This window comes from Physeter macrocephalus, chromosome 18, assembly GCF_002837175.3.
Source record: "Physeter macrocephalus isolate SW-GA chromosome 18, ASM283717v5, whole genome shotgun sequence".
NCBI classification, from domain to species: Eukaryota; Metazoa; Chordata; class Mammalia; order Artiodactyla; family Physeteridae; genus Physeter; species Physeter macrocephalus.
Window position 1 is genome coordinate 76,324,537 of NC_041231.1, and position 18,859 is coordinate 76,343,395.

At 43.1% G+C, this 18,859-nt stretch overlaps 1 protein-coding gene and 1 pseudogene across 1 annotated transcript in view; one reads left to right on the forward strand and one right to left on the reverse strand.

Annotated features, from left to right (window-relative positions):
• TRERF1 (transcriptional regulating factor 1) overlaps positions 1–18,859 on the reverse strand; it is a 309,743-nt gene that overhangs the window by 209,316 nt on the left and 81,568 nt on the right. The window contains exon 4 of the mRNA XM_028479519.2: positions 3,292–3,375. The gene's annotated coding sequence lies outside the window, so the exon portion shown is untranslated. The remainder of the gene's footprint in view (positions 1–3,291; positions 3,376–18,859) is intronic.
• On the forward strand, positions 1,046–17,128 carry LOC102993093 (40S ribosomal protein S3-like; annotated as a pseudogene).

Here is an 18,859-nt window from a genome sequence, read left to right on the forward strand (position 1 = left end):
TCACCCATTACCCACCCCTAGCAACCGTTCCCAAGCTCCTCTCGGCCTTTTTTTTTTTTTTTAATCCAGGATGCAAATTCCTCCCCTGTCAGCAAATCGACTGTCAAATTATTTTCTTGCAAAAGGAGAAAGGCGGGGTGCGGGGGGGGAGCAGAAGCAAAAAGGAGGGGAGGCGGGGGAAGGGAGAGAGAGGGACAGAGGAGGGGAGAGATATCCCTCCGCAGAGCTGGGTCTGGCCGCGGGCGGGGAAGCAGGAAGTAAGGTGTCCAGCGCCGCGGCCGGCGGGTCCTCCGCCGCGGCCCCCGCCCGCGCCCCCTGTCCCCCGGGGCGCCGCGCTTTGGCCGGCGCGGGCCGCCCGGCGCATTGTTCGCAGCCTCCCTGGCGTGCGCTGCCGACCTTATCTGTGTGCTCTGCCTGTACGTGAGGTTGCACCTTTTGTAGGCTGGCGAGACTCTGGACATGGATGGGGCAGGGGGCGCGGACCAAGTTGCGGCCCCGCACGGGACCTGTCAGCCCCGGGGTGTGGCAGACTCTCTGGCAAGGCCGGAAAATCGAGGGCCGGGAGAAGGTGGCGTGGCCGGGAAGCTGCCGCCTGAGACCCGGACCAGTGCAGGATTGTTTCCTGCGTAGCCATCCCGGTTATTGTAACGCGCTTTGCAATCTAACGACTGGGGTTTGGGTTTTATGTTTATTTTTTAAGGGGTTGCAAAGATGCCAAGGTCTAGGTGGGCTTCGGGGAAACGGTCTGCGCCTACCCCCCGCTGCATCCCGGCTTCGGTGGGGCTGGGAGAAAGGCTGAGGCTCCCGGGAAGGGGCTTGGAGGTTCGCGAAGCGCGCGGCTCCATCCCTCCGCCCCGATGGGGGCGGGGAGGGGGTGCTGCAAACGGCGCTGGAACTGCATCCCTCTGGGGAGGGGTCTACATCTCCGCGGCGCTGAAGGCCGGGGAGGGAGGTTGCCTAGGAGAGGGGCCGGAACCGGGCGGCGGAGGGGAGGGGAAGGGGCGCGGGTGCCGCCGCGGCGCGCGCTCGCCCCTCCTCGTGCGCCATGACTGTGGAACGTGGTGCCGGGGAGGAGGGCCGGCCGCCGGGGGCCGCCTGGGGCCGCTCGGCATTGGTGCGGAAACCCGAGCAGGGAGTCGCTCCTCGCGCAGTCTCCTCCTCCTCCTCTGCGGGGGAAACCGCTGCACCCAAACCTAGAGCAGCTGCGAGCAGGGGGCAGGGCGCGGGCTGAAAGGCAAGCCAAGGGTTCAAACCTCGGCGGCGCCAGGGGGGCGAGAGCCCGACAGCCCCCAGGTCCCTCGAAGGCGCGGCCGCCCTTCGGTCCAGCCCGGGACGCCAGCACGTCCAGGCGGCTTCTCTGGTCCAAGGAAACGTGAACCAAAGATGGTTGGGCTTAAACAGACTACCTCGGGCCGGGTACGGGGCATCTATCTCGGGGAGGTCCCACAAGACAGCGAGTGTTTTTTGCTCAGGAGAAAGTTAAACCATGCTTTTTTCGGTATGGGAAAATCGTTGTGCCCCTTACCCCAAATCTTCGCGCAGTATAAATAAGGTGCTCCCTCTACCCAGACTTTCGCCACTGTCCCTTCACCCCACCCCCACTCGGGCACCGGGTGTGGACAGGGCGGGGGAAGGCTATATGGGAGCTTAAAGCATGAGGTCATGAACGGAGGAGGCTGCTGCCAAAAGCGGCCGAGGTTTTTGTGTATTTTGAGGGGTAACGGTTCTCCATCTTAAGCAGTGTTAAGTTCTCCCGCAAAACCCTACGAATTCTGGGGCACGTGGACCAGAGAGCCCCCGAAAGAACAGGGGGCTCTGCGCTGTTTCGCTCTTTGAGCTTTTGGCCGGTGCCCTGCCCTTTATGGGGCCCTTCCACATAAGCAAAGAAAGTCGAGGGACAGCGCACAGTGTCGTGGGGTTTGAGAAAGGCTCAGATGCTCGGCTCCGCCCCCCAGCGCCACTTTCCTCAGTCCTCGGTCATTTTCCAACCCGATTGCTTTCTATGATAGCCTCCTGCCCCTCTCCGACCCATTCTTCCCAAGTGGCTAGAAGAATCTTTCTAAAACTCCGGACTACCCTCCTTCAAACTCCTCCCAATTGCTCTTAGAATAAAGCTTTGAGCCCCCGCACGATTTCGCCCCTACAGACCTCTCCACTCTCACAGCTCCTCCTCCCATACTGTAAGCCGGGTTGTGCTTCTTTGTTCTGTTGTTTGGGCCGGGGGTAACCCTTCCCCCTCCACCTCTTCTTACTAACTCCTGCTAGACCTTCAGGACTTGACTCAACTGTCACTACCTCCAAGAAGCCTTCCTAAGGATACAATCTCAGCTCTAACTCCCTCAGGGAAAAAAGACCCACCCTCGACCTCCGGGCAGCCGGGCTTTGGCCGGAGCTGGCCGCAGTGGCGGCCCTTTTCCAAGCGGAGGAGGCATAGCCAAGCTTGCGCGCCATCACTGACTGGGGGCCCGACCTCCTGGGAGGAAGTTGACTAGGACAAAACCTCCAAACACCCTGTTTCCTCAAGAGACCTAGGAAAAGCAGCGCAGTACCGCCCAGAAACCTCAACCCCTACACCTCCCACCCCCAGCACACACCCACACTCGTAATGCAAGGAGAGGTCTTTTCTTATAAAACTCCTCCCTGGGGCAGATAAGAAACCTGAGGCTTGAAGGGAGTTAAGTGACTTGCCCAGGGTCAATGAGGAAATTGACACCCTGGTCTTTCTTGGTCCTAAACTAGAAGGAAGGATTTGGAACCTTAAGCATTGCTGCTGCACGGCCAAGGACGTCTGCATCACCTTCAAAGGACCCCTACATGCTTGGCCCACTGCCAACAGAGAGGTAGTATGCCTAGTGGTTAGTCGTGCAGGCTCTGACCTTAGGCAAGTTACTTCACCTCACTTGGTTCAGTTTCTTTGCCTGTAAAATCAGAATAATGGTACCTGCAGTGTACTGTTATTGTGAGGTTTTAATGAGTTCGTGTGTGTAAAGGCCTTAGAGTCTAGGCAAGTTCTTGATTATTTGTGAGTGGGGTTATGTGACCCCCTCCCTTCCCAAGGACTCTAGAAAATCAGAGCCCCAGAGTCTTTACTTAGCATCAAAAACAACTTAGGGCCTAATAAACTGGGAAGGCACCCATAAATGTACAGACAGTACATACAAAGACCTTAGTTAGCCAATAGATTCAGCCCCTGACAATGCATATGCTTGAAGACAACTCCAAATCTGGGAGCACGGGTTCTGGACTCTTAGAATGAGTGTCAGAGGGAGGATAGCGAAAGTTAAAATTTACCTTAGATCTTTGAAATCAGAGTCAAGCTGAAATAGTCCCATCCTGGTGCAAAACCTGACTTAGATGACCGAAGCCCTCCGAGAGCTGCAAAAATTGTAAGGGGATTATTATTATTACTATTATTATTGTCATCAAATCCTAGTTTTCCCATTCACAGCACTTACCCCATGGTAAAAGAGGGCTGTTTTTTTTAATGCAATTCATTTTATTGGAATTGGTTTAATGCATTTACATGGTTCCAGATTCAAATAAACATTGAGAAGTCTCCCTCTCACCATGTCTGCTCCCTCTCACCATGTCTGCTCCCTCTCACCATGTCTGCTCCCCACCGGTTTTCCCTCTATGGAAGGTCAGAAGACACGTTGAACTGTTTTCCAGCTGAGGTCTCGGGAGAATTCCTTGGATGCCTACTTACATTTTTATGTCCAGGGCTTCCTTCTCCAATCCAGGCAGAATCAACACCCTACTCCCAAACTCCCCACCCTTTCAGCCTCAATCCTAAACGAGTTGTAGTAACAATGATGAACCACAATTCCTGAGCTACTGACAAAAGCAAACAACCATTTTGTGATTCTTTCTCCTCCTTTATGTGAGGAATAATAGCTAAGGTTTACTGCGTGCTTTCTATGTGCCAGTCACTGTGCTAAGTACTAGACATGCTTTCTATTTAATCAGCCCCAATCCATCATCATTAACCTTATTTTACAGACGCAGACAGAAGTGGAGGATCAGAGAGATTATGTAACTTGCTCCAATTTGCATCCAGGCCAACCTGAGCCCAAACCCTCTCTCTTAACCACTAGGCCTCTTGCCTCTCTGCAACACAGGGAAAATTCTGGTAGCCTGAAGGGGAAGGAGTAGAATGGAGTCTTTGGACTTAGGCAGACCTTAATTCAAGTCCTGGGTCTGGCCCCTACCAGCAATGAGAACTTGGGGAGGTTTCTTAACCTCTCTGAGCCCCAGTTCACCCACCTGTGTACTGGGACCATACATTCTTCATTGGTCAATGAAGTGAAAGTCAAATGTGTGTAAATAATGGCTTTTAAAAGGTGTAGTAAACCAAATGCAATGTTTAGATCCTGTGTGGCTCTGATTTGAATAAACCAATTGTTTAAAAGACTTTGAGATAATCAGGGAAATAAAATGTGGACTTGATATAGATGTTAAGAAATGGGACTTCCCTGGTGGCGCAGTGGTTAAGAATCCGCCTGCCAATGCAGGGGACACAGGTTAGATCCCTGGTCTGGGAAGATCCCACATGCTGCGGAGCAACTAAGCCCGTGCGCCACAACTACTGAGGCTGCGCTCTAGGGCCCGCAAGGCACAACTACTGAGCCTGCGTGCCACAACTACTGAGCCTGCATGCCACAACTACTGAAGCCTGCGCACCTAGAGCCCATGCTCCACAACAAGAGAAGTCTTGTTGTGTAATGAGAGGCCTGCGCACCTCAACAAAAGAGTAGCCCCCGCTTGCCGCAACTAGAGAAAGCCCATGCGCGGCAACAAAGACCCAATGCAGCCAAAAATAAAATTAATTAGTTAATTTTTTTTAATTAAAAAATAAAAGAAATTATTAATTTTGTTACATGTGATAATGGTATTGTGGTTAAATTTCTTCTTGAGTTCTTATCTATTAGAATGCATAATGGGGAATCTGGGGTGAAAGTATGTTTAGGATTTATTTTCAAATAATCCAGCCCCCTCCCCAAAAACCAAAAGATAAATAAAACAAGATTAGCAAAGTATGGATAATTGGTGGAGCTGTCTGTTATACTGTTCACCCTACTTCTGCTGAATGTTTGAAATGTTTCAAATAAGTCTGAAATAAATTTAAAAGTAAAATAATTCTATTTTAAAGCACTGAAATTTAAAATGATAAGGCTTATTCAATTACTATGAAATGTTATCAGTAACTATGAAATTTTTTTTAAAGTAGTTTGTTTTTATTGTAATTAGTCTTCATTTGTGATTTCTTAGTTTACACTTTTTCAGTACTGTTAATTAATGAAAACAAACAATTGATTGTATACATTTAAGTGATAACAAACATGTGCATAGATACATGTATGTCTGTATACACATTTTAGACAGATACACATGGATATATGTATGTGTACACATAAAACTTGCTTGTGATCTAATTTGTGATAAATATTTACTATGAAATTTTTTAAATTGTTGAAATACAGTACTGGCTTATAGTAGAGATGCAAAAATGGCAATTTTGTTACTGTGAGACATTCAGAGCAACACTTATGTCTGGCAGGTAAATCAGGGAGGGGGCAGAAATGAACATTGCAGAGAGCAAGGTGGACAGGTAATTGTTAAGGACGCCCCTCAACCACTCAGAGGACAATGTACAGGAAGGAAAATGGCAGGACTGGATGATGGAGGAAGAGGCAAATTAAAATTGGGAGCCAATTTTCCCTGAAAATTTGTCTCCACAGAGCTACTTCAAAATTGCATGGATTAAGAATCTGATGCACTGGGCAAAATTCTCTACTCTATGCTTACAAGTTCTGTCACCCAGTCCAGAACTGCTCTGAGTTTCCTCATTTGTAGTTTGGCTATAATAGACCTCTCAGGCCCCTTCCAGCCATCCAGACTAGAAACCTAAGCAATGCTGTTGGCTTTCACAAGAGAAGGATCATTTCTTTTTTTTTTTTTTAAATTTATTTATTTATTTTTGCGGTACGCGGGCCTCTCGCTGCTGTGGCCTCTCCCCTTGCGGAGCACAGGCTCCGGACGCGCAGGCTCAGCGGCCATGGCTCACAGGCCCAGCCGCTCCGTGGCATGTGGGATCCTCCCGGACCGGGGCACGAACCCGTGTGCCCTGCATCGTTAGGCGGACTCCCGACCACCGCGCCACCAGGGAAGCCCAGAGAAGGATCATTTCTGAGGCCACACTGGTTATTTGCCTAACTCAAGAACAGATCAAAACTGAATGGAAATGGAACTGTAGCCAATTCACAACCAAATGAAATGTTTCAGTCCCAGTGAACATTCTGTGTATTGTTCTAGGAATAATTTTTCTGTGCTCTGGATTTAAACAGCTGGAATTATTTTTTTCATATGACCCCCCTTTTGAAATGCAAGTTTGTTCTCCTTGAGAGAAAATTTGTGAGAAAAGATGAGACAGTATATTTGGTAACTTTTCAAAGAAGTGAACCCTTCCGTATAGTACTTTACATTAAAGGTGACTCTTCAGGAGCGCTTCTTAAAAACAGGGAAAACTGGAGGCATGGAGAAATGGGGGAGAAAAGGCATGGAAAGAAAATCCCAACTTTGCTTCCTGCTCTATCCAAGCCTCTGAGAGGCAACGTGGCCAAATCAAGGGACTGTGAGGGTAGAAAAAGTCAGTGGGTGCTTTAGAAATGAGTGATGGATGTAACTAATGCAGTTGTTGAAGAAAGCTCCGTGGTCAAGCGCCAATAAGTCTGTGGCAAGTGCAAGCAGTGAAACACTATAGTTGTAGAGTATTTCTCAAACTCATGTTTGTTTGCCATCCCTGAATTTGTAACAACCAAAGCAATGAAAGCAAAACGTCCTGGCACAGAAGGGCTTATGGGACTCCCATTTTGAAACCAATGAGATAGCATAATTTGTTGACTGTCACCTCAACCCCCAAGTCTGTTAAGGATGGTGTTGAGAGAGCAGGCCTTACTCAAGACAGGAGGCCTAACTGGTGTTTGTTTAGTAATACTAAGAGATCACTATCTCAGGCAAGTTTCTAGCCAGAGAGAGAAAGGCTATGAGAAAGCTCTCGGTTTAAGTCTTATTTTGAAGAGAGGGAAAACAAACAAGCAAACTAGGATAGTAGATTCTGTATCCAGGACAAAAATCAAAATGCAACTCAATGGTTGAAATCACTGCTAAAAATTCCTGCACCTGCCCAGAAGGCATGCTTGGGAGTCACACATTTCAACTACGGTACCAGCACATGGTGGGTAGTGCTCAAGGGCTGCGGTGGCCCCCACTCGTTCCCAAATGAGTGGCTTTGTTCCATGTAAGGTTGAGGAAGAGAGAGAATAAGTGAATTTCCTACTGCAGATGCAAATCTATTAAAAAGTTTTAAATTGCAGAGTGTTTAAATCTAAGTATAGATAACAGCTACTTTTCCAGAACCCCTAATGGAGTCACATTTTTTTTTTTAAATGGGAAGGAGAACTATTAAGACCTTGTATTAGAAAAGATCCTGGCAGGAAATGGGTGGCACACTCGACAGGTAACTGAGGAGCATTTATGGTAAGTACTGTTTACAATAGTGTGCAGTCAGGGCAGGCTTCGTGAATGTGCAGCTTGTGTGGTCACACAGGACCCTGCACTTAGAAGGTCCTGCACTGCTTAATGCCTTGCGGTCGCCATCTTGAAATCCATTGTGGTTTTTGAACAAAAAGCTCTGCATTTTCATTTTGCACTGGACCCCACAAACTATGTAGTTAGTCCTTTGTGCAGGGCTAAGGGAAACCATCAAGGGTTGGTATAGGACCAAAGAACTAAAAACAGTGTGGAACCTTTACTACCCATAAGTCAGAAAGGGCAAGAAAGAGAAATATCTGGAACGGAGGAAGCGCTGTCTCTGAAGTTATGGCTGTGACTGTAGCTGTAGGAGAGGGTCACACAACACAAGTGACGGCCTTCTGTAAGAACACAACACAGAACACAGCCATAGTCAACCCACAGCCTGCAGACAGCACAGGCAGGTGAATAGCTACCCCAGCTTCTCTCTGCCCCTGCCCTCTGACCTCCTACATGTGCCTCCCATTGGCTGAACCCTACAGGAAGCCAGGGGCTCTGGGAACCTGTTGATGAAATCAGTGGAGGGCAGCCTGCCAGGGCATAGGGTACAGTGGAAAAAGGTAAGAGTGAATCTGGAAAGGGCAGAGAATAGCCAGCTCAGGACTTTTACCTGAAATTTTCAGGATCATGGTTAAGAGTAAATAACATGAAAATGGAAAATTCAAACAATGAATTTCAGTAAAAGACTCTGTATTGATTATTAAAGGGTAATCATTTGGTATGCATCATGTACAAGGTTTTACATACTTTCAAAGGAAAAACAAGATGATCCAAGAATTTTCAAGAAAATTAGATGTTTGAAAGAGCCATCATTAAGTGAAGAGAGAAGCCTGGGATTTCAAAATTCTTAGAAACATTCCAGGCCCCAAAGTCAAATTTTGTAGGTAACACCCCACTCCCCTTCACCCTTAGGCCAACATCACAACAAAAAAGTACCTTTGACAGGCACAGCATCCCAAGAATTGCAAGGACCACTAGGGCAACAGCAGCTAAATAGAATGTATTCCAACCGAGGATTTTGGTACAATTAAATATTTGTAGATACCTTTCACACATGAGGAGCATTGAAAAGCTTGTACAAAGGGAGTTCATTATGTTGCTTTGTAACCATTCTGACTACTCAATTCCTCTGAACATTTTAAGACTATTCAGATCACTTTCCCAAAAGTACATATCACTCATTAATTCACATGCCACTCAGAGTTCTTAACTATGTAGATACGGGCTAAACTATATATATCCTCTATAATTTCCTTGAAAAATAAAGATTTTTGCTGCAAATGTGAATAAGATTGCAGGGACACATTCATCTTTTTTTAAAAATTGAGGTAAATGTCACAGAACACAAAATTAATCATTTTAAAGTGCATAATTCAGTGATATTTAATGCATTCACAATGTTGTATAATCATTACGTCTATCTAGTTCCAAAACATTTTTATCACCCCAAAGGGAAACACCATACCCATTAAGCAGTCATTCCCCATTCTTCCCTCCCCCTAGCACCTCACAACCACTTATCTGCCTTCAGTTTTTAGGTTTACCTATTCTGAATATTTCATATAAATAGAATCATAAAATACATGACCTCTTCTGTCTGGCTGCTTTCACTTAGCATAATGTTTTCAAGGTTCATTCATGCTGTAGCATGTGTCAGTACTTCATTCTTTTTTATGGCTGGATAATATCCCCTTGTGTGGATATACAACATTTTTTAAATCAATTCATCAGTTGATGGATATATGGGTTGCTTCCAGCTTTTGACAATTATAAATAATGCTGCTATGAACATGAGTGTTCAGGTACTTATTTGAATACCTATTTTCAGTTCTTTTGGGTATACACATAGGAGTGGAATTGCTGGGTCATATGGTAATTCTATGTTTAACTTTTTGAGGAACTGCCAAATTGTTTACACAACCTTTTTAAGGGAACTCTGAAATCCTTTTAGAAGCACCCATTTTACAACCACTAGATATCATACCTAGAGTAACTAAGCCCATTCTTGCCTACAAAATAAAACACATTCCAAAAAATTTTCTATGTGGGAGATACTCTAGTTAGCAATTGACTTGAGTTCTTATAATTTATTTAGGTTATTGGTTTATAACGTAATACATGCTCATTAGAGAAATTTTTAAAACAACACTAAGAGGCAAAAAGAAAATACAGATCACTCGTAACCCACTGTGAACGCTTACACACACACACTTTTTTTTTTTTACAAAAATAGCTTATCAGAGCACTTATCAATAAATCCAGCCTGAAATAGAAAATGAAATTAAGTCACAGAAGAAAAACAACACAGTAAACCTGTGAATGGTAACTTCACATCAGAAAGCACACTTACCTAGTTTTTTCAGTTCAGCCTGTTGCTGTAATAACCTGAAGCATGATTGTATGGTTGTGTAGGATAATTACCTAGTAAATCAACTCTGACTTTGAGTTACTGCGCCTGCATATAGAAGGTGTGGTTTTGGTTTGTTTATTCTTGTTGTTTTTTAAATCTATTTATTTAACTTAATAATATTTGTTTTCTCCTTTGGAATTGAGTTGAGGAACACAGAATTTTGATAAACTGTCTCTTTCAGATGGATTCAGAGGTCCTACCTAAATATAGGCTTTCTTTTCTTTTCTTTTCATAAATTTATTTATTTTATTCAGTCATTCTTGGCTGCGTTGGGTCCTCATTGCTGCACGCAGTAGGATTTCTTTTCTTTTTTTTTTTTTTTTTTTTTTTTGCGGTACACAGGCCTCTCACTGTTGTGGCCTCTCCCCTTGCGGAGCACAGGCTCCGGACGCACAGGCTCACGGGCCCAGCCGCTCCGTGGCATGTAGGATCCTCCCGGACCGGGGCACGAACCCGTGTCCCCTGCATCGGCAGGCGGACTCTCAACCACTGCACCACCAGGGAAGCCCAGGCTTTCTTTTCTTAAATCAACATATAGTAAGTAAAATTGACGTGTGTGTGTGTGTACAGTCCTATGTGTAAACATCATCACAATCAAGATACAGATGGTTCTATCACCTTCACCCTAAAAAATCCCTTTAGAGTTCCGCTCTCCCCACATTGTAACCCCTGGAAATCACTGGTCTGTTCTCCATTACTCCTTCACTTGGCCTTCTTCCTGAATGTCATAGAAATGGAATCGTAAAGTATACAGTCTTTTGAGACTGGCTTCTTTGACTCCACATAATGTCTTTGAGACTCATTCATGTTGCTACATGTAATGATAGTATTTCATTCCTTTTTATTGCTCAATAGTGTTCATACTCTACTAGCAATAATATTTATTGCTAAATAGTATCTTAATGCTAAAGAGTATGAATGTACTCAGTTTATCTGTTCACCCATTGAAGGATTTTGGGGTGGTCTCCACTGTTAGGTGATGATTAGAATAAAGCAGATATAAATATTCATGTGCAGGTTTTAGGACAAACATAAAATTCATTTCTTTAAGGTAAATACTTAGGAGGGGTATCATACCATATCATATGGTAAGTATGTGTTTAACTTTATAAGAAACAGGCAAATTGTTTACCTGAGTACCATTTTATATTCCAAGCAACAAATGAGAGTTCCAGTTGCTCCACAACCTCGCCATCAGTAGATGCTGTCAGGCTTTTGTTGCTATTGATTTTATTTTCATCCTAATAGCTGTGTAGTAGTATCTCATCGTGATTTTAATTTGCATTTTCCTAATAGCTGATTGTATTGACCATCTTTTCATGTGCTATTTCCTCTTTGGTGAACGTACATAGACGTTTAAGTCTTTTGCCCCTCGCCTTTTTTTTTCCATCTAGCAAACTACATATTTCACCTATTTATTTTACTTATTGTTTGTCTCTCCTATTAAAATATAAATTCCATGAGGGTGGGGGTTTTGGTCTGTGTTGTTTTTGCTCTAAGGGCTATAACCGAAAATGCATGTAATTTACCTATCAACTATAACAGTGCTTCATACATTGTAGGAAAACTACAATAATATTTGTTGAATAATTGAGCATTTATTGCATACTTACTATGTGTCAGGGACCATTCTAAAAGCATCCTAATATTATCAGATTTTATTAGTGTTGTTGCTATTTTATTAATTCATCAATAATTTTTATTTATTCTTTACAAGTCTTTAACTGTTCAACAAACACACTGAGTGGTTACTACCTTCCAGTTACTATGCTAGGGCTTAGGAATAAAGTGAAACCTTAGGAGGTTTAACCTTAGGAGACAGGTTAATATTGTAAAATAAGAAAGGTGCTGTGATAAAGATATGCACAGGAACCTGGCAAAGCACAGTGGGGGAATACGGAATTCATACTTAAGGGTCAAGGAAAGCTTTCTAGAAGAGCTGATCACTTAAATCAAACTGAAGTGAATAAAATGCTTAGTTTAAACTTTTCCTATAATATTAAACAGAATTAATTTTAAACCTCGATTACTTTGTTCCCATCTACAGTAATGTGAATTATCCAGAAAGCACTATATTTTAAAATGGCATTGAAAACAAACAAAAGGCATTGGTCTTTGTTTCCTATCAGGAGAGGTACCTTCGTTTTAAGGATTATAAAAATTAAACTATAACAAGATGTTCTCCTCATTTTTTATTGGGTTGTTTGTTTTCCTACTATTGAGTTTTAAGAGTTTTTCTAGATACAAGTCCTTTGTTGAATATGTGATTTGAAATTATTTTTCCCCAGTCTATAGCTTTTCTTTCTCTTAGTGTCTTTCACAAAGCAAAAGGTTTTCATTTTAATAAAGTCCGATTTGTCAATTTTTTTTCCTTTATGAGTTGTGCTTTTAATAGCAAGTCTAAGAAAACTCCCTGATCCCAAGTCATACACATTTCTACTATATCTTCTTCTAAAAATTTTATAGTTTTACGTTTTACATCTATGATCTATTTTTGAGTTAATTTTTGTATAAAATGTGAGACTGAGGTCAAGTTTTTTTTTGTCTTTAGCTTTTCGTGGCATACTTTTGCATATGGATGTTCAGTTATTCCAACATCATATATTGAAAAGGCTATCCTTTTTCCATTGAATTACTTTTTTTTTTTTTTTTTTTTTTTGCGGTACGTGGGCCTCTCACCACTGCAGCCTCTCCCGCTGCGGAGCACGGGCTCCGGACGCGCGGGCTGAGCGGCCATGGCCTACGGGCCCAGCCGCTCCGCGGCATGTGGGATCCTCCCGGGCCGGGGGTCCCGCTGCGGAGCACGGGCTCCGGACGCGCGGGCTGAGCGGCCATGGCCTACGGGCCCAGCCGCTCCGCGGCATGTGGGATCCTCCCGGACCGGGGCACGAACCTGTGTCCCCTGCATCGGCAGGCGGACTCTCAACCACTGCACCACCAGGGAAGCCTTTGAATTGCTTTTTTACCTTTGTCAACAACTGACATTTTGTGACTCAATTGCTTGATATATTCTGATCCATTGGTCTATGTCTCTATCCCTCCACCAGTACCACAGTGTCCTGATTATTGTTCCTTTACAGTAAGTTTTAAAGTCAGGTAGATTGATTTCTCCCACTTTATCCTTCTTTTTCAAAATTGTTATGGCTATTCTGGTCCCTTCGCCTTTCCAAATGAATTTTAGAATCAGCTTGTCTATATCTGCAGAAATCTTATTGGACTTTTGATTGGAATTGTATTAAATCTATAGATTTCTTCAGAGAAAATTGACATGTTCAACTAAATTGGATCTTCCAACCCATGAATCCAGTATGTCTCTCCATCTATGTCCTTTGATTTCTCTCCTCGGTGTTTATAGTTGTCAGCATACAGATCCTGCACAAGTTTTGTTAAATTTATACCTAAGTATTTCTCCTTTAAAATTTTTAAATGAAATATATATTTTAATTTTGATTTCCAAATTGTTTAAGCATGTGGAAATATAATGTTCTTTGTGAGTTAGCCTTATCTCTTGCAGTTGTGCTAAACTCATTTATTAATTTAAGACTTTTTTGGTAAATTCCTTGGGATTTTCTATGTAGAAAATCATGTCACCTGTAGATAGGTACAGTATTCTTTCTTTCTAATCTGTATGCCTTTACTTTCTTTCTCTGCCTTACTGCACTGACTAGGACTTCCTGTACAGTACGGAATAGGAGTGTTGATAGAGGACATCTTTGCTTTGTTCCTGATCTTAGGAGAAAGCATTCAGTATTTCGCCATTAAACATTACATTAGCTGTAGGTATTTTGTAGATGGCCTTTACCAAATTAAGGACATTTCCTTCTATTTCTATATTGCTGAGAGTTTTTATCATGAATCGATGCTGGATGTTTTCAAATGCTTTTTCTGCATTGTTTGTTATGCTCATGTCATTTTTCCTTTTTAGTTTTTTAATATGGTGAACTACATTGATTGATTTTTGAATTTGGAGCCAGTCATGCATTTCTAGGATAAACCCCACTTGGTCATGGAGTAGTATTCTATTTATATATTGCTGATTTGATTTCCTAGTATTTTTTTTTTTGAAGATTTTTGTGTACTGTTCATGAGGGATAGTGGTCTATAGTTTTCTCTCCTTGTACTGTCTTTGCCTAGTTTTTTGGTATCAAGGCAATTCTAGCCTCATAAAATGAGTTGGGAAGTGTTCTCTTCCCTTCTATTCTCTGGAAGAGATTGTGTAAAATTGGTGCTATTTGTTATTTAAAAGTTTGGTAGAATTTACCAGTGAAACCATTTGGGCCTAGAGGGTTTGTTTTTTTTTAAGGTTTTTACCTATGGATTCCATTTCTTTAATATATATGTTGCCTATTTCTTCTTTGCATGAGTTTTGGAAGTTTGTGGCTTTTAAGGAATTGGTCCATATCATCTAAGTTATTGAATTTATATGCATAGAGCTGTTCAGAGCACTGCCTTTTAATATCTGTGGGGTCTTTCATGACATTGGTAATTTGTGTCTCTTCTATTTTTTTAAATTTTTAGTATGGCTAAAGTTTATTGATCTCATTGATGTTTTCAGAGAATCAGCTTTTGATTTTATTGATTTTCTTTACTGTTTTTCAGTTTTCAAAGTCATTTTTTCTGCTCTTTATTATTTCCTTCTTTCTGCTTGCATTTGGTTTATTTTGCTTTCCTTGGTTTCTTAAGATGGAGGCTTAGTTGTTGATTTGAGACCTTTCTTCTTCTCTGAGATAAGCTACTTTATAATGCTATAAATTTTGCTTTAAGAACTGCTTTAATTCACCCCACAAATTTTTATGTGTTGTGCTTCATTTTTGTCCAGGCAAAAATATTTTCTAAGATACATGTGTCCCAACGTTCATTGCAGCACTATTTACAATAGCCAAGACATGGAAGCAACCTAGATGTCTGTCAATAGATGAATGGTTAAAGAAGATGTGGTACATATATACAATGGAATATTACTCAGCCATAAAAAAGAATGAAATAATGCCATTTGTAGCAACATGGATGACCTAGAGAGTATCGTACTAAGTGAAGTAAGCCAGACAACGACATATATCATATGATATCACTTATATGTGGAATCTAAAAAAAAATGATAGAAATGAACTTATTTACAAAACAGAAAGAGACTCACAGACATAGAAAAAAACTTATGGAAAGTGGGGGGAAGGATAAATTAGGAGGTTGGGAGTAACATATACACATTACTATGTATAAAATAGATAACCAACAAGGACTTACTCTATAGCACAGGGAACTCTACTCAATATCCTGTAGTAACCTATAAGGGAAGAGAATCTGAAAAAGAATATAGCCCCTAGCCCCCTGAGTCTCTTTCCACTAGACCCCCATTACTTCAGCTTCTCCTTCAGGAAACCCCAAACCTTCCTTTAATTTAGCAACTAAAGAGTTAATGTCTGACACCACAGGGAGTTTACTGGACTGAGCTCCAGTGCTGTGATTGAAACTATTCCTATTGGTCAAGGCCAGTGCCTACCGGTCATTAAATATTTGGAATATCACCTCTGCCAGTACCTTATGTTTGTACAGCATTTTATAGTTTACAAAAGATATTTACATATATTATCTTAGTTAAGCTTCATGCCAGCTCCGTGACATCAGTACAAATTGTTATTGCCATCATAAAACATTTTAATTATAAAAGTAACACATATTAGTGTGGGAAATGAATTATTATTGGGCACTCTCTGCTCAGAAAAATTATCACTTACCCAAGATCACATGGTTATAGGAGTTTGGGTCTAAACTCCTTACAGCTTCAAGAATTGTCATATCTTAAGTGCTCGGCTTAGGGAAGGAAGATTTCATTCTGCACTGGTTAGATCTGGGAAGGCAATTCCAGGAGGAAGGCACTGAGCTTGCACTGAGGAACTAGTGGGATCTGGTTGACAGAGAGGCGGAGCAAGGATATTCTACTCAGGAACAGTGTGAAATGTGGCCCAAATGTAGTAAAAGATCCTATTTCCATGATCATTTCAAGACACCTTCTCTGGAGGTGTTGGAACTGAAATTCCCCAATGTTGAGTCACAAAGAGCACCTGAGGCAAAGTTCTCCTCTCCTACCTTGCTTGTTCAATTCTGGAGTGCGGATGGAGGAGACAGGGAATGGGCATTCTCAAGCTGCTGAAGCTGAATTGTATTTATTGGGCCATTTTTCTCCTTCACACTTGGGTTCCCTCCAGATAGAGCAATTGATGAAAAAGAAAGTGAGGAAGTCTGAAGTATTATTCACAGCCCCTCAGCTGCTGTTACCAAGTCCACACAAAGGCTTATCCAAGGAGAGAATGGTGCTCTAGGCCACCATAGTCCTAAAGTTCTTTGGGTGTTTGTGTTCTGTCTGCAACAGCAATGGGAACCCTTTGCTCACATCACATCCCTTAGGCCATTTAACAGCAGCAGTGGGCCATTCCTTAAGGTGCTGCCAGGTGGCAAGATTGGCAGTGTCAATTTCCAAGATGTCGCTGATGGCGTCCTCAAGGTTAAATTGAACAAGTGTCTCACTGGGGTGCTGGCCAAAGATGACGACTCTGGAGTTGAAGTCCGATTTACACCAACCGGGACGGAAATCATTATCTTGGCCTCCAGGACGCACAATGTTCCTGGTGAGGAGGGCTGGTGGATCCAGGAATTGACCGCTGTGCTTCAGAAGAGATTTGGCTTCTGAGGGCAGTGCAGAGCTTTAGGAGGAAAAGGAATATATGAGAGCTCTGTGCACATCACCCAGGCGGGATCTGCAGTACATACTTCTAGGAGGGCTTGCTGTGGTGTGCTGCAGGTCATCATGGAGAGTGGGGACAAGGGCTGCTAGGTCGTAATGCCTGGGCAATTCCCAGGACAGAGGGTTAAATCCATGAAGTTGTGGATGGCCTGATGACCCACAGTGAGGACCTTGTTAGCTCCTACACAGACACCACTGGGTGCCACATGCTGCTCAGACAGGGTGTGCTGGGCATCAAAGTGAAGATCATGCTGCCTTGGGACCCAAGTGGAAAGATGGGCCCTTAAGAAGCCCCTGCCTGACCACTGAGCATGGTGGAACCCATAGATGAGACAGTGCCCACTGTCACCTTCCCCATCCCTGAACAGAAGGGAGGGAAGCCATAGGTGCCTGCCATGCCAGCAAGTACCCACTGCATAACACAGTCTCCTTGGCGGCTGGATTTGGAGTCTGATGTTGCTCTATAAAGACCTTTAATAAAATCTTTTTTAAAAAAAGTAGGGTTGCATCCAGGTTTCATGAAGCCTGAATCTTATACAATCTGGGGCCTCTTTTTTTTTTTTAATTTATTTATATTTTTGGCTGCTTTGGGTCTTCGTTGCTGTTCACAGGCTTTCTCTAGTTGCAGCGAGCAGGGGCTACTCTTCGTGTGTTGTGCGGGCTTCTCGTGGCAGTGGCTTCTCTTGTTGCAGAGCACAGGTCCTAGGTGCACGGGCTTCAGTAATTGTGGCACACCACACGGGCTTAGTTGCTCCGCAGCATGTGGGATCTTCCCTGACCAGAATCAAACCCGTGTCCCCTGCACTGGCAGGTGGATTCTTAACCACTGCACCACCAGGGAGGTCTGGGGCCTATTTTTTTAAAAAAGAAAACACAATTACAAACAGAAAATCAGCTATAGAACTTTGGAAAGAACTTGCGAGGGTCCAGAAGCTTTAACTTCATTAGCAGCCCAGTTGCTTAACATGAATAACAGATCTGATAAAAAGAAGGGAAATTATTCAATTAAATAGCATAGGATTATTGTTCTCTGTATATTCACCTCTGCTTAACAGTAATTTTTAAAATCTGCTAAAAGAAAGGGAAACTATCCAACTAATAGCACGGGAGTATTTTTTTTTATGGTACCTGTGCTCCCAGGCTTTTTTTTTTCTCTCTCTCCAGTACTTTTAAAAAGTTTTATCGAGGGCTTCCCTGGTGGCGCAGTGGTTGAGAGTCCGCCTGCCAATGCAGGGGATACGTGTTCGTGCCCCAGTCCGGGAAGATCCCATATGCCACAGAGCGGCTGGGCCCGTGAGCCATGGCCGCTGAGCCTGTGCTCCGCAAGGGGAGAGGCCACAACAGTGAGAGGCCCGCGTACCGAAAAAAAAAAAAAAAAAGTTTTATTGAGGTATAATTGACTTACAAAAACTGCTCATATTTGAAGTATACAGTCTAACTTTTGAAATATGTATACCCCTGCGAAAGAATCACCATAATCAAGATAATGAATATATTCATCAGTCTCAAAAGTTTCCTCATGCACCTGTGTAATTCTTCAGTCCAGCCCCTGCTTATACCTCTGCCCCCATTTTTTCATATATTTTAATCTGCTTTTCTAGTTGTTTAAGGCAAAAGGATAAATTTGGACCCTGTTGTTTCATCTTGTCCAGAAGGAGATGGCTCCAGGCTTTTTTAACACAGAGAAAAATATGATCAATCCAAACATAAAGAGGTGAAGAGATGCTCCTTTAGGGTGAGTATGGTTTTGAACAGAGGAACTAGAAGACCATTACGGTTTTGAACAGAGGATCTAGAAGACCAGTAAGAACTCCCCCATCTTAATTAAGGGCAAAAGGGGAGGAGAACACACCTAAGAGATGTCCAGTCCAGATGGGTCTTTCTTTGCAAACCCACAGATGCACTTTTGAGATGTAATCATCATAACCACTATTATGCTGAATGTACTTGTGCCTGAGTGAAGTTTCTATATGAATTCAATAAGTGTTCCATTCTTCAGTGTTCACTGAGCACCTATATGTATATTGGGGATTTGCAGAGACCCTTGCATCCTCCCTCGCCCGCTGCTTAGTCTCTGGCAGGTTTATCATCCAAGGCTGGACCCAAATGCTCCTTCT